This window comes from Cupressus sempervirens, chromosome 10, assembly GCF_028749045.1.
Source record: "Cupressus sempervirens isolate cs-2001-9-10 chromosome 10, ASM2874904v1, whole genome shotgun sequence".
Taxonomy (NCBI): Eukaryota; Viridiplantae; Streptophyta; class Pinopsida; order Cupressales; family Cupressaceae; genus Cupressus; species Cupressus sempervirens.
In genome coordinates, this window is record NC_143127.1 from 132,453,048 (window position 1) to 132,468,353 (window position 15,306).

The following is a 15,306-nucleotide window of genomic DNA, read 5'->3' on the forward strand; positions in this document are numbered from 1 at the left end:
AAGACCTACTTCATAGACACCTATTGCATTTTTGTTGCACAAGTGCAACTAGTCAGAGTACATCGTGATTAGAAAAAGAAGCAATTAGAAGATGATACACCTATTGTGTAGAGAAAGTCAGAGAGATTGGTAAAGGTCAAATAAGAATCTACACCACCAATAGACATAGCAAAATGAGAAAAACATTACAAACTAGTGATTCTAAGGAATTTGATGATAAAATTGAAGGCAAACTAGTTGAGCAAGTAGTTGAATAAGGAAAGACACTAACTAGAAAGAAGGCTTGGAAACCAAAGGTAGAAAACCTAAATATGAAAATTATTAATGATGACAATTTTGTATAATTAAATAAATATTATAGTTTATATAGAACTATGGATAAAAGAAAACTAGAGAATACTATTGTAAGGAATATGATTTTGAAGAACAAGAGATTTAATAGTATACAAAATAAGATTCTAGAAGATCTCTACATTAGATTACTTAATAGTAAGAAAAGAGTGGTAGAAGAAGATACCAAACTAAGAGAAAGCATGATTAATAAATTGTGTGAAGTGAACACAAAGAAAGATTTGGATAGAGTTTTGAAAGGCATTGAACCCATGCTAAGGAATAAAAGAAGATATATTCTTCTTATGGGAACTTCGAAGAAGCTACAAAAGAAAAAAAGGAAGCCATAGTGAAATATATGAATTCTATGCCTGAGGTCACCAAAGAGAGTGCATAGCCAAAATTACCAAGTCTAATGTATGTGGAGGCTAGTACTCCTATTGATAATTAAGAAGAAGTTGAAGAAGTGCAACAAACCATGTCACCTCCTCGCATAGTTATTGGTAATGAATCCTTGCAAGTGGACAATATGCAAATAACTATTGATGTCAAAGAGAATCCATTTACTAATTATGGAACAAATATTGTTGGAAATATCACCATCTAATCAAGCTTAGAAAAATAAGATAATGTAGAAGAAGAGAAAATTTCTGAAAAAGAAAAGGTTAGAGGAAGAGAAAAGGAAGAAATAGGAAATGAGGAAAGAAGGTGAGAAGAGGAAAGATGAGGAAAGGAATAAGAAGCAAGAAGAAGAGTTAAAGAAAGAGGAAGAGAAAAAAAAGAAAAATGAGAAGGAAAAAGAAAGACTAGAAGAAGAAAGAAAGAAAGAAAGCTGAGAAAGAAATCAAGAGAGAAGAAGAAAAAGAGAAAAGAAAACAAGAGGAAGAAAAGAAGAGTGCAGAGCTAAAAGAAATTACACGTATTCTAGAAATAATATTTGATGATGATCATAATCAAAAGAGATAAATGAAATCTTTAAGAAAACTTCTTGAGAAGAACAAGTTAAGTCTTTAGAAAGAAGATTGACAAAAGTATTGGATAGGATACAAGAGATAGACAACATAACTATTACAAATCTAGATTTGCAGAGTAAGCCAAAAAAATTGGTGAAATATTTTGATGAAGAATTCACAACCTTGTCTAAAATAGGTTCGGTACAAGCACAAGAAAATCATGATGCATCAATATTTCATACAGTAGGCAAAAATGTGATAAATGATATGAAGATATTAGATATGTGCATCAAATAATTGAGGAAGAGCATTGATGAAGGTACGAAGTTGTATGGATAGTGTGCAATGTCATATCCTATCATATTTTGATAGTTAGATCAAAGGCCAAATAATTGAGCTTCAAACACTCACGACAAGATTGTAGTGACCCAAGGCAAGCATTGAAGACCTTGGAATTGAAATGGAGAAGATTCACAATGCTATTAGAGGCATTAAAACTAATAAGGAGAAGGTAATTAGAAGATTCTCTACTTTTAGAGAAGTTTTGTCACCTAAAATTAGTATTTTATAGAGGCAATTGGAGGAGTATCTTGTAGCTAAGGCCTCATATGATAAGTTTACCTATACTAACTTGAGCACGGTATAAGTGACATCCTATGCACTTTGTACCCTCATCAGTATATTTGACACAGTCAAGGAAAATTGGAAGAAGGACCTTGAGAGACTGCAACTTAGTTTTGTAGATTGTTTATGCAGAATGACAAGTTGATAAGAAAAAGGAAACATAGTTTTATATGCAATTTTTGACACCTTTGCCATTAATGTCAAAGGGGGAGAAATATAAGTAAGGAAAATTCTATATTATTGTAAAGAAAAGTATGTATATGTAAGGGGGAGTCTACCAATATACCATTGTAAGGAGTATAAATATGTAATGATCCATCAAAACATGAATAAAATATTTTTCGTTTTGAAGGCAATTTTTGTATAGTTACCTTTTGTATGCATTTTTGTATGACATCATTTTGGGACTTATCCAATTTTCCCAAATGTTTCCATTAATGCCAAAGGGGGAGATTTTTGACAATATGGCTAGTTAGATGTTTGAAGTATTGTCCTTTATGGTAACATGTACTTAGTATTTCATTTATGCAATCATAGTTAGAAAATTATCTAAGTGTTAGACATATTGTAGCAGTATAGAGACATATACGACATGTACAAATGATTGAGTTTGAGTTAGGAAATTCATAGTTAAGGATCGATAGATGACATATGTTAGTGCACAGACCTCTATAGGTGGAACAATGCAAGTTACAATCAAGATACTAGTTTAGGTATTTAACATAATAGAATGGAGCATATCAAAGAGTTGGATTTGCATGACTTAAGGAATTATTTTGGTAAAAAAATAATTACTAAGTCATGATGGGCTAACATCCTAGATGTTTACCCAAATTTCTTTTTATATTTGGTCAAGAATGTGAAAGCATTAAGGCTAATTGAGCAAAGACTTATTATTTTGGGAGATATAAGTAAAGACCATATCTTGCATAGATAAAGTGTGAAGTAGATGTGATGTGAATGATTGAGAAGAAAAATTAAATGATATGTGTATCTTATGTGATGTAAAATCTAATGCATGGTCAGAGAAAGTGCAAGATACAATAGTAAAATAGTACTGTATGTATACCTATTCTCATGAAGAAACTAAATCGTATAATTGATTGTTAGGGTAGTGGGATCTTCTTGTGTACATTGTATTTGTTTTGCCAAATCCTAATAGGGTTGAAGAAAATTCTAATAAGGTTGAGGCTTTTAATAGTACCTAGCCCTCTAACAAGAGATCAAGACACTATATGTATTTCACAAACTCCTAATAGGGTCAATATCCTTAACAAGATTCTTTTGTTTAGTGAATCATCTTGTGGGTACCATCCCCGCTAGGGTTTTCCCTTGGTGAGGGTTTCCCTAGTTATTAAATAATGGTGTTATGAGTTGTCTTTGTGTATGGTTATATTTACTATTCAACATTGTTGGTTTACTTTCATATGTAAGTTATAAAGTAATTAATAATATTTAGCTGTGGGAAAATTTTTGTTGAATATTGATTCACCCCCTTCTCAGTATTATCTATTTCTAATAGGTTTCACCCTTCTCCCACCCTATCTTGGCTAATTCTTGGGAAATTATTCTTCCTATGGTTAGCTAGTGTATCTAGAAAGAAAGAAATACCTTAATCTTTAGAGACAAAAAGAGGGAAGCTAGCTCCATCATCCATGTCATAAAAATATCACCAGAGATAGTATAAATTATGCTCATTTCCAAAAAAGCCTTACATTCCCCAACCTTCTAGATCTAAGGCTGAAAAAAAACTAGAATGTAAAACAAAGCTTGATAGATGTCAATTGGTAGAAGATCTGGAAAAGGAAAAAAGTGCTACTGGATTCTGCCTTAAAAAAGATGGCTGAAATGTAATGTGGATGGTTGTTCCAAAGGAAATCCTTGTGAAGCTAGAGTAGGAGGAATTATCAAAGACTAGAAAGGTGATATGATCCTTGTCTTTTGCAAGTTTTTGGGCATAAGGTCCAATAATTGTGTTGAAGAAATAGATAGGTGGTTTGGTACTAAACTCTACAAGATGTAGGAGTGGACAAAGTTGAGTTGGAGGGTGACTCAAAGTTCATTATTGACCTTCTTTTAAATAGACTCAATTTCCCATGGAGTATTTCCACTATAATGGATGATTGCAAAATAAGGCTTTGTCTTTTAGAAACGTGCTAATAAAACACACCCTTAGAGAAGGGAACAAAGTTGTAGACTACCTAGCCACATGGGGGTTGAAGCATGAAGAATGGAATATGGTGACTAAGATGGAGGGGACACAAGAGTTAAATAAAATACTTTTAAATGATTACAAAAAATACAATGGTATGTGTTAGAAGTGTAAGAGGTGCCAGATGGACCACCAACTAGCCTAGTCAATAGGGTTCTGGCCACATGATCCTTAGAGGAAGCAATACTACTATGAGGTGTTAGAGAATTATTTTCAATAATCACATTAATGAGGCTTCAACCCTCATGAAGCCAAAAAGTAAGATCCATATTGTTTTAATAATAAAGTTGTATCATGTGAATCTTAACCCAAATCTCTTTCTTTTATTCCTCAAGAAGATTAATTATATTGATGTCAAATATTTATGGAATCGAGTTGGAAAGTACCCCACTCAACTATGGTGTTCCATGCTACATGTCAACATGATTTACTACATAGGTAACAACAATGGTAGGGAAAGAGCCAGATTTGTAAAAAGGTATGGAGCTAGGAACAAGAGAAAGATTTGTGGCAAGTTCTTTTTAACTTTAACTCTTACGAGTTATAATTTTCATCACCCTTATTTGGAAATAGAAAGTATCACTCTACTTTCTAAGTTTCTTATTAAAATCCTTAGTCATTAGTTTTTGGATAAATCTTCCATGACAAGTAGGGTTGCAGACAAAGGTGTTGTCTAGCTAATCTTTGGCCTTGAGAAAAATAACCAGTTATTTGAGAAGGATAATATCATGGGTGACCCATCGAAATGTGTGGAACCTATAAATAATAAATAATTGGAGAAGAACCAAGATATTTGGGGTTATTTTGTCAAGGAGGGATTACATTATTATATCCTAGCAATGAAAGGCCACAATATCACCCTCTTAACTAAGTTTGCTAACTCATGGAATAAGAGTCAGCTGGAGATAGGAAGTTTCAAATTTTTGGTGATGATGGAGCTGATAGGTGAAGTGATAGGCTAGCATTATGTTGGTGTTCAAATTAAAAGAAAAGGTATGCTAGATTATAGAAAATTTAGTCACAAATTATTTGAAGGAACTAAAGAACTAGTTAGAGTCAGTTCCAAAAATGGGTATGATAGGTTCTCCCTTCCTAGTCCCTTTGGATCCATTTGTTACTGGTTAATTAAGTATTTCACTCTTGAAGGTTGGCATATGACCTATCATTGCTACCATTTTCCTTTGGTTAACATGTTGTGACGTGGGGGAAAAATGAACATCATGCTCTTCCTATATTCCTCTCTAGTCAACAACATCGCTGTGGGAGAAAACCATCCTATCCACCAAGGGCTCATTTTGGTCCTTTACCATCATGTTTGTGCTTACCATCTAGGGTTTGGTAGATGTCTCTTGCCCATTGATAACCTTGCTACCACTAAAGGACCTAAGTCCTCAGTGGTTATTGAAGAAATATGCTTAGAAAAATCCCCTCTAGATCTATCATGAGTCATAGAAATACCTCTGTGCTTTGAGCCCAAGAAGCTTAAAACTTCTATGGAACAATGTCTTTTTCTTAAAGCCCCCAAAAAATGAAAGAATGATTTTGCTAAATCTAGCTAAACTAGTAACCCTAAAAAAATGAAAAAGGTAGAAGACATTATTGACATCAAAAATAATGATGGGGAGGAAATATATGATTTTGTAGTTGGACAAAAGATCCATAGACTCCAAAAAATAGAAGGGGAATGCTAGTTTTAGGGAATGAAGATCTGCAAGATTAAAAAACAAAAAAGGGAAGAGCTATAAGGAAGAAAGCAAGGAGGAATTTCACAATTCTCAAATGGAGGATAAGGCAAAAGAGATGAAAGTGGAGGAAAGACCAAAGAAATCTGGGGGTTGTTCATTTGAAGATGTGGATTTCAAAGGAAAATTGGAAGATTATGATGAGGAAACCTAGATTCCCCAAGAAATGAAAGTGCTGGTGGACCTATGGATTTCCAGTGATGAAGACTTCAAGTCCTTTGATAAAACTAAGGTTGGGGAACATAATTTCTCCCCTACATTTGTCCAAAGATAGCTAGAAGACTTCAAAAAGGATTGATAAAAAAGTCTTGCTAAAATTAATGAAAATATTGGTGAGCTAAAAAATATGTTTAATAAGGCCATCACTGAACTTGAGTTGGGTGTGGTTATTTTCAATATTTGCAAGGTGTAGAAGGAAATGATGAGAAACACAGTGTTTAGGGTGATTGGTGATCAATGGGAAGAATAAAATTAGAAAGGCCAGCCAAACTAAGGAGGAAAAGTGTGATGAGATAAAGAGTTTCATATAGATTGATAACTAGATAGAAGAGTCAAGTACCTTAATGAAGATTGGGAGAACATCAATTAGGCTTAGCTCCTCTTTTCTATGTTTTTGGCACTTTTTTAATTCTTTGGTGGTTACCTATTTAATTTTTGGTTTTCTAAATTATGTTACTTTGTCCTCAACACTATCAAGCTAGTTTCTAATCACTGATAACTCCAATAATCTCCATTGCTATTGGGGTGGTAAGAATTTTGTTTTGGTTGGTAAGTTTAGTAATTTAAAGTTTAGACTTACGTCAGTTTTAGGTATGGATGGTTTAAACTATTAGAAGAACATGACATATTTTGATTATTTTGATGTTTTTAAACTTCTGGGTGGGACTCTAACCATTGGGCTTAGAGTTCTCTTTTTTTCTACTTGGCTGTAATTTCCCAGGGAAGAGATAGTTTGTGCTTTTTTTTGTTATCTAAGTTTAGGACCCTCTTCCTACCTTTTTTAATCAAAGAAAAAGACTATCAAATCACACTAATATTAAAATTTGACTTGGTGATCTTTAGATTTTCTACTCTAAACCAAAGCATCTCTGACATGTCTCCAAACTATGTCTTAGTTTGTTTTAGCAAATTCCATATTTGTGAGAATATATAATCAAAACAATAGTACCTACTTTCCAAAATGTTGTTGCAAGGTGCCTTCACTAAAATCTTCATAACTCTATCCACTCTTCATATTTTTGTATGTGCTCTTAGTTATAGCATCTAGACATACTATATAACACAAAATCAATTATGCATAAGACATTATTCAATCCTCAAACCACCCAAAACACTTCTTCCTTTGTAACTTTACCAATTTCCACAAAATAACAAGTATGTTGACATCAATGCAAACATTGTTACCAATGCAACACATAGGCTTTGAATAATGTCTTCAACAATGTGAAATATAGTCCCCCATAGGAATATCATCAACATTCATTCTAACAATCACTTGTTCAATCATTTGTGTTTGTTTGTGATCAATTGTAAAAGTATTCAATATTTTCCATACAACTTCATCTTCTATTTTCGAACCTCCACAACCTCTAATTCTTGTAGCAATATTTGATATTCTATAAAAATAAACTCTTATAGTTTCATCTTCCAATATCTTAGCATCTTGAAATAAACATATCCAACTTTTCAATCTAGCCTTTCTTGCATGATCATCACCTTCAAATATTTTTTGTAAATCAAGCCAAATCGCATTAGCAACTCTTAAATATTTTACTGACCATATACTACATCAAGGAGGGTTATTAACTATGCTTCTCTAGTAAGCATAATTTTCATGAATAGATATTTCTTTTTTTCTTCACAACCAACAAGCCTATCTTGTTTAATTACACTCTTCTTATTCATTGTAACTGACTAGAGTTCTACGCACATGCATAACATATACATTATCTTCATATTTTATTTCCAACTATCATAGTTAAATCCATTAAAATTCAAACTTTCTTTTCTAAAATGCTCCATATATCTCCTTAAGCTATTAATATTTTCCTTCAAGGACCTGATGCTCTAATACTAATTTTTAGAAAGTAAAGTCCACCAAGATAACTTGGAAGGAAGGGGGGGGTGAATCACTTATGCATTTAAAATGACCCTCAATTTCTTTATTAATTATGAAATATGTCAAAAATAGATGGAAAAACCATAGAAGAATAACTATTCACAATAAAACCATATATGTTAACTAGGGAAACCATCGATTGGAGGAAAAAACTCTGTGGGAGTCATGCCCACAAGATGATGTAATAATATAAATGTTTCTTGTGAAAGGATAGACCTTATTAGGAGTTAATGAAATATAGTCAATATATATGAGTCCCTATTAGGAGACTTTGAATCACTATTAGGATATTCCAACCCTATTACAAGTTGTGCACACCCTATTAGGAGTCGAAAGGAGGACAATTAATCTACTATCCAAAAAGCCTTAGTACCATTCTCACTAAATAATACAAATGTAAAGTAACAACTATCCAACCAAAAAATTATCTTTCCAAATAGGTTCCTTTTAAGCTCACTATGCCTCAACCACACCAAACTTTTATTTGATAAAAATATATTCCCATTAAGGTTCACTCATACAATAACTATCTACTCTAGATCTCACTTTCAATGTCACATAACCAACAATGATCTCACTAATCACAACCACATTTAACCACAAGAAAATAATATTTCCTTTATACCATGTCTTAAATAATACATATTGAATCATCCTTGAGGGTTTCCCAATCTACAACAATAATATATGATAATCTCATGATACTACAATGCATGTCACATCATAATTTTATATCTTTTCAAGATTACAAGCAAATTGTTATCTTATTATCTTCATAAATTTCCACACATTGATCTTTAGATTATGTACTCCTAACCATGACATATCTAAAATGTCTTCAACCTCTTTATTAGTCTACTTAAGTGAATTCCATCCCTGCAAGGAGGTAGAATCAAAACAACAGTAGCCACTTTCCAGAAATGTTGTCTGAAAGCTACCTTCGGTAAATTGCTCACAACTCCATCCAATATTCATATTTCTACACACACTCATGACTATAGCATTGAGACATACTATAGAACATAACCTCAAGTGTGTATAAGTTGATCTTCAAGCCTCAAACTATGCCAAATGCTTCTTCCTCTATAAATCTTCCAGTCTTCACATAATAACTAGTATGTTGACATAAATGACAAACATTGTCATAAATACAATACAAAACCACTAAATCATATCACTAGAAATGTCAATATAATTCCCCATAGGAATATCATAAAAAATAATGCTAACATAGGTGAAATCCTAAAACCTTACAAAATAGGAGTTAGCAATAGGAGGGATAATGACAGTGAAGGTTTCTACTTGGTGTTAATGAGAAGGGCGAAAATCACTCCTCAAAAGTCTCATTTAAATTTTTTTCTAGAAGACATTATTAGAAATGATATTGATCATAAGTCACAATCCAAAAAGAGGAAATGGTTCACTTAAAGAGATATGTATATATACAAGATTTCGATCTATCTTATGACACACTTAGTGATGCTTAGCCTATGGCAAAAAAGATACATATCTTGTTCAATAATTTTGTAGACATATACCTTGCTATGAACAAAAAATTAGGAATATCTAAGAGCAAGAGAATAGTGTTTTCTGAATCTTCATAGGGTTTGGATCTCCTAGCTTAGGAAACATATATGATACCTTAGGGGGTTGGACAAATAAGGGAAGAGGAGTGAAGATAAGATTGAAAATGGAAGAGCATCCAAAAGAAGAAGAGAAGTGAAATAAATAATGGTATATAAGAGGAAAATTTCTAGAAGAGGACCCCAAGCTAGTGTAATCTATCAGGGAAAGAAGCAATTGACCCACCTAAAAGGGAACCTTCTCCATGTTCTCCATGTTCCCCACCTATCTGATAACCAACAAGGGAGCAATATGAAATGACCCCTAAGGAGAACTTGTCACTGGAAAGATGGTTGTTGGCACTCCCAAGAAAAAGAAGCAAGGTTAATAAAATGAGCCTAACATAGATATACAAGTGGAACTTGATGAGGAGGAGGAAAAAGAAGGCCTAATATTTGTGCCCTACATTTTGATGTTAAAAGGAATTTCCTTGCACCTACTACCCAAGTGTCAGATTTGATAACATAGGAGATAAATGAGATGCTATAGAGAACCAAGAATGTAGGGTTATAAGGAATTCATGGATAATTGGAATTTGTTAAGATGGTCCCTTTCAATTAATTTTTGTGGAAAAAGAATGGCTATGAATGTTAGTGGATGGTAGAAGAGATGAAGGCACAAAGGCTTTATAAAAATAAAGATGACATTATAAGATAAGTAGAAAATGATATGTTGGATAGCTACCAAGGCATCACAACTAAAGAAAGAAAAAAAATGGTCCAAGAATAAGGCATAATCATCTTTCCAAACATGAATCTATTTGATGCGCTTTCCTTTGATTCAATCATGCAAAGCATGGAAACTCATCTCCCTGAGGTTAGACAAGATAAAAAACTAATGAAGGGGGTGTATTTTAGCAAAGATTTTTCTACTTTGGATACTTGGTCTTTCTCCTCTTCCAACACATAAAGAAGAATTATTGTTAGTGGAATTGATATTAGGGGAAGTGTTGTCTTGTAGAGAGAGGGAGATGTTGGCATAAAATATGCTATTGATGGAGTGTTGCAACAAGCTATATTTGCTGATAGTGTTGTAGATGAGTACAAAATAAAATATCTAGACCTAAAAACCAAGTACAAACATTTCTTATAGAAATAGGATTTTAAATCAAAATGGTGTGCAAGCCTGGAGACACAAGTAGAGGCATCAAATAAAAGGATTACAAAACTTGTGGTTTTGAAGCTTGTGAAAATAAAAGTAGAAGAAACTCCTAGGAAATTCAGTATAATGTTTGTAGTTCAAAAAATAGAGCCTCAACCAATGCAATCAAATAATATTGATGGTGGTAATATTATTAAGGCTTTGAGAAAGGACAATTTTTAATTGAAGAAAGAAATTGAACAAGTTAAAATAGGGGCAGTGATGAATAAAATACATGTCATTGTGTTAGTTTATTTACATTGAACAAATAAATGGAAAGATGTTCAATATACAAGAGGCTTAATTTTTGTTTCATATGGCCATAGGAAAGGTTGAAAATGACAAGTTAGTTATGAAACCAATTTTTGAAAAATGGGTCTAGAGGATTGCAAAGGTCAAGGTTATTGAGCTAAGTGCAAGAGTTAATCAAAATGCATCACTAAAGCTTTTTCCTACTTCAAGGTTGGAAAAATCACTAATAAGTTTCACAATGTTGCTTGAAAATTTGGAGGATAAGATCATGGATTTAAGTAATTTTTTGGGTGGATTGAATAGCACACTTTTCCCACCTATTTTAGATAAGAACAAGAATGTACACCGATTTGCTGATTGGTAGAGCAAAGAAATAAACAAAATTTATGAGCTAGCTGATTAGATAAGAAAGGATCATGATATGGAGACCTTTGAGGAAAGTATAGGAAAAATAATAAATTCATGGTTATATTATGAAATTTTTGAAAATTAAGTTACACCATGTGAGGTAAAATACAAATAGGTGACATATCAGATTTTGAATCACTAATGGCCAAAAAATGTTGAATACAAAGAGTGGGTGCATAAATACTTTGCTATTGATGAGTCATCCTTAGAGGACTCACCATAGTAGTATACATAATGAGAGGATATGATTTATAAAAGGATGTGTGGTTGCAAGAAAGGAATCAAAGTCATAGGTTTCAAAACTATCAACATCAGCTTCTCAGAAGTTACTAACTACACACATGATTTTGAAGACATTTTGGTCTTATTGTTACTAACTATTCAAAAGTCTGAAGGTTGTTACAATCGTAAGTTATAAAAGGATTTCTAAGTTTGGGAATAAGCATCCAAAAATTTGTTTTATGAGAAGATTTTAATAATTGTCAGTGCATACCATGTATTTTTGAGTTTTGAATGTACTTGCAGTACTCTGAAGAACAACTATAATGAATTATCTTTAGTACTTTGTCAAATTTTATTATTATAGTACATATTGTAGATATTGATGTATTACTTTTAATGAAATAAATACAAGATATCAATACTTGATCCCATTATTTTGGATCTTATCTCTTTTCATTTTATTTGTTGGTTTAAGTATCTAGAACAAGTTTCTTGATCTTAGTTGCTTTAAATTTAGAATCTATATTATTTAAACCTCTTCTCTTAATTCAAGGAATTAAGTAAAATGCAAGGTTTATAATGGTGAAATCATTGGGTTAAAGGAGAGATCATTAAGTATAAGATTCATTTTAATGTTTGATATTTATTTACAAGGTAAACAATGAGATCATATTTTTGGGATATGTGATTAGACTCTGATATCCTATATTAGATAAGACACTAGTCAATCTTTTAAAATAATATTTTTTTGATTACTTGTCATGGATAAAATAAAATTTTAATCAGATGCAACTATCCTCCCAAAAATTACATTATTGATTAAATTTCAAAAAATGAACACACAATGATTTTTTTTGAAATTTTCTGTATATTTTGTGATAAAAAAACAACAAAATTTTTGAGAAATTTTTTCTTTGTTTTCATAAATCTGAGAAAGAATCATGTTTAACTCTTTTTTTGTTAGATAGCTTACACAATGATTTTTTAAGGTTATTCTCTATTTTATTAAGGATTAGGGTGAAGGTGATATCATGAGGAAATAGATCTAATCCTGGGCATGCCCACCTAATTTTTTTACAATTCAAAGAGGAGAAAGCTCTATTTCTTTGTTAGTTTGTCTTGATGTTTGGTTAAATATGTAGCTAAACCTTAAGAATATTGTCTCTTAAATATTGGGTGGTTAAGTTTTGTTAGATTAGAAGACATTAGGTTCTACATGAGAGAAAAGATCTTTCTCACCACTATTAATGTCTTCCTTTAATACAACAGAGACAACTTAATCACCATCGTTATCATTAGATTTATTATCTTTAGCTTCTTCTTCATAAGGTGCAACATACTTTTTCTTCTTTCCTTTATCCTTGGATCTCATTTTCTTCTCTTTATGATATGCTTTAGAGTTTCCTCCCAATGCACTCACCATGACCTGCATGATTCAAAACTGTGACCAAGCTTTGATACCACTTGTTAGAATGGTTAGGTTTCCCATTTTATCAAAATATCAATTTGTCAATACCTGACACAACCAATAGTTTTATATAACTACATGAGCTGGTTAAGCCATGTTGTGAACCCTATGACAGACAACAATATGACCAATCTTATTACATGAGAAACACACTAATGACAATTTCTCTTTATATTTATAGGTACCTCTAGGTAATCTCTTAGCAAGTAAGACTTCAAACTCATCTTGTTTCCTTTCTTTGTCAAAGAATAACTCCAAATGACTAACATTATTTGACCACTTAAACAAGTATGATTTGACCATGGTTGACCAATATTTTGGTGAGTTTATTGGGTTCATTTCATGAAATATACCATTCTAATAAGTTTTTATAGCCATTTTATGTCATTTTTACTAGGTTTGGCTATCTTTGACCAAATTTGACCATAGTTTTTGTTGGAAATATAAGAGGAGTAATTGAGAGGGGAGGGGTGAATCAATTACCACAAAAATAAATCCTAAACCCCTTAGATGTCAATAAAAATTAAAACATAAACTCTAATTAAACTATATTTTGCTATTACTCAACAAACACACAAGCACTTAGTTAACACTAGCAAATACTACAACTCAGCACACATTGAGAATCAATTGTAACTTGGAAATAACTAAATATAATGATCTTACTGCAATTAATTATGATTAACATTAAATTTAACTTAGTTGCATACACATAAAAGAAATAGCATGAACACAAGTGACACCAAGATTTAATATGGAAACCCAATTTGGGAAAACCACCAATTGCAACTAGTTACTATTTTCACTCTTCTAATGCGAGTCTTGTTAGGAGCCAACCCTATTATAGGTTACAAAACACACCGTTAGGTTTGATCCTATTAGAGGATTTAATCACCTTGTTAGGAACGACCTTGTTAGAGGTCTTCAAGACACTTCAAATAGAAATGCCACCTTGTTAGAGGATTTAAAACTAGCTGTTAAGCCAACTCTACTAAGAGATTTAGATCACTGCTACAATGGTTAGAAAGTAACAATGAGATGACCTAATTTCTGATGCAACTAAATTGTTGATTATAGATCTCAATCTGGGCTTTAATACTTGATCCTTCTTGATCGAATGTATCTTTGCAGCTCCACAAGGATATTATGATTATCCTTCAAATTCACTTCCTTTAAGCATCTTCAAATCTTCTATCACTTGCACACATTCTGATGGGACTCAAAATTGCTTTCCCAATTTGAGTACCATTCCAAGCTATTGAGCCCTTTAAAGCACATTTTAATGCATGTGCGCCCAATAGTCCTTTTGAGGCCTAAGAGGTGTTTAATGTTTCTAACATCTTGCATTCAATATATCCACTCATCCCATAAAGATAAATTATCATTTTGAGTCATTCTGTGAAGTTTTGTTTTGAGCAATTTACCAAATTTGTATTTTTGATCAAGTGTCAAACAATGATAGAAAGCCTAGTTTGCATTTGAATATATCATTCATGACTTTCCACTTTGGGAGTGTTTAGTATCCATATTAGAGAACCTATGTTTCAGATTTTGAGTCATTTTTATATATTTTGACTAGGTTTTGAATCCCTCAAAGTTAGTCATTTATTGTTGTCATGCTGATGCAAATTGTTTTGAGCAATTTACCAAATTTGTATTTTTGCTCAAGTGTCAAACAATGATAGAAAGCCTAGTTTGCATTTGAATATCTCATTCATGACTTTCCACTTTGGGAGTGTTTAGTATCCATATTAGAGAACCTATATTTCAGATTTTGAGTCATTTTTATATATTTTGACTAGGTTTTGAATCCCTCAAAGTTAGTCATTTATTGTTGTCATGCTGATGCAAATTGTTCAAAATTCTGGGAGGCTTTGTTTGATTAGTTAAAACATTGACCCAGTTGACCAAAATGAGAAAATTCCTTTTGCATTGCATTCTAGAGGTAAGAGACTTGTTATGTTTTAATTCTAATCTTATGATGAATCAGTTTGATCAATTTTTGAATGCGATTCCATATGCAATTTGTAAAGTTTTACAGGTGTCATAAAGTGCATATTGGTCGACACCCCTATTCATGATGTCATAACTATAAATCTGTGATATGTGAGATCAAATAGATTGTACCATTTTATTCTACTCTAAAAATTCTTTAAGTGTGGTAATTTACTACTTTTGACAAATCAGTTCACACACTTCCCCAGGTCTATTCC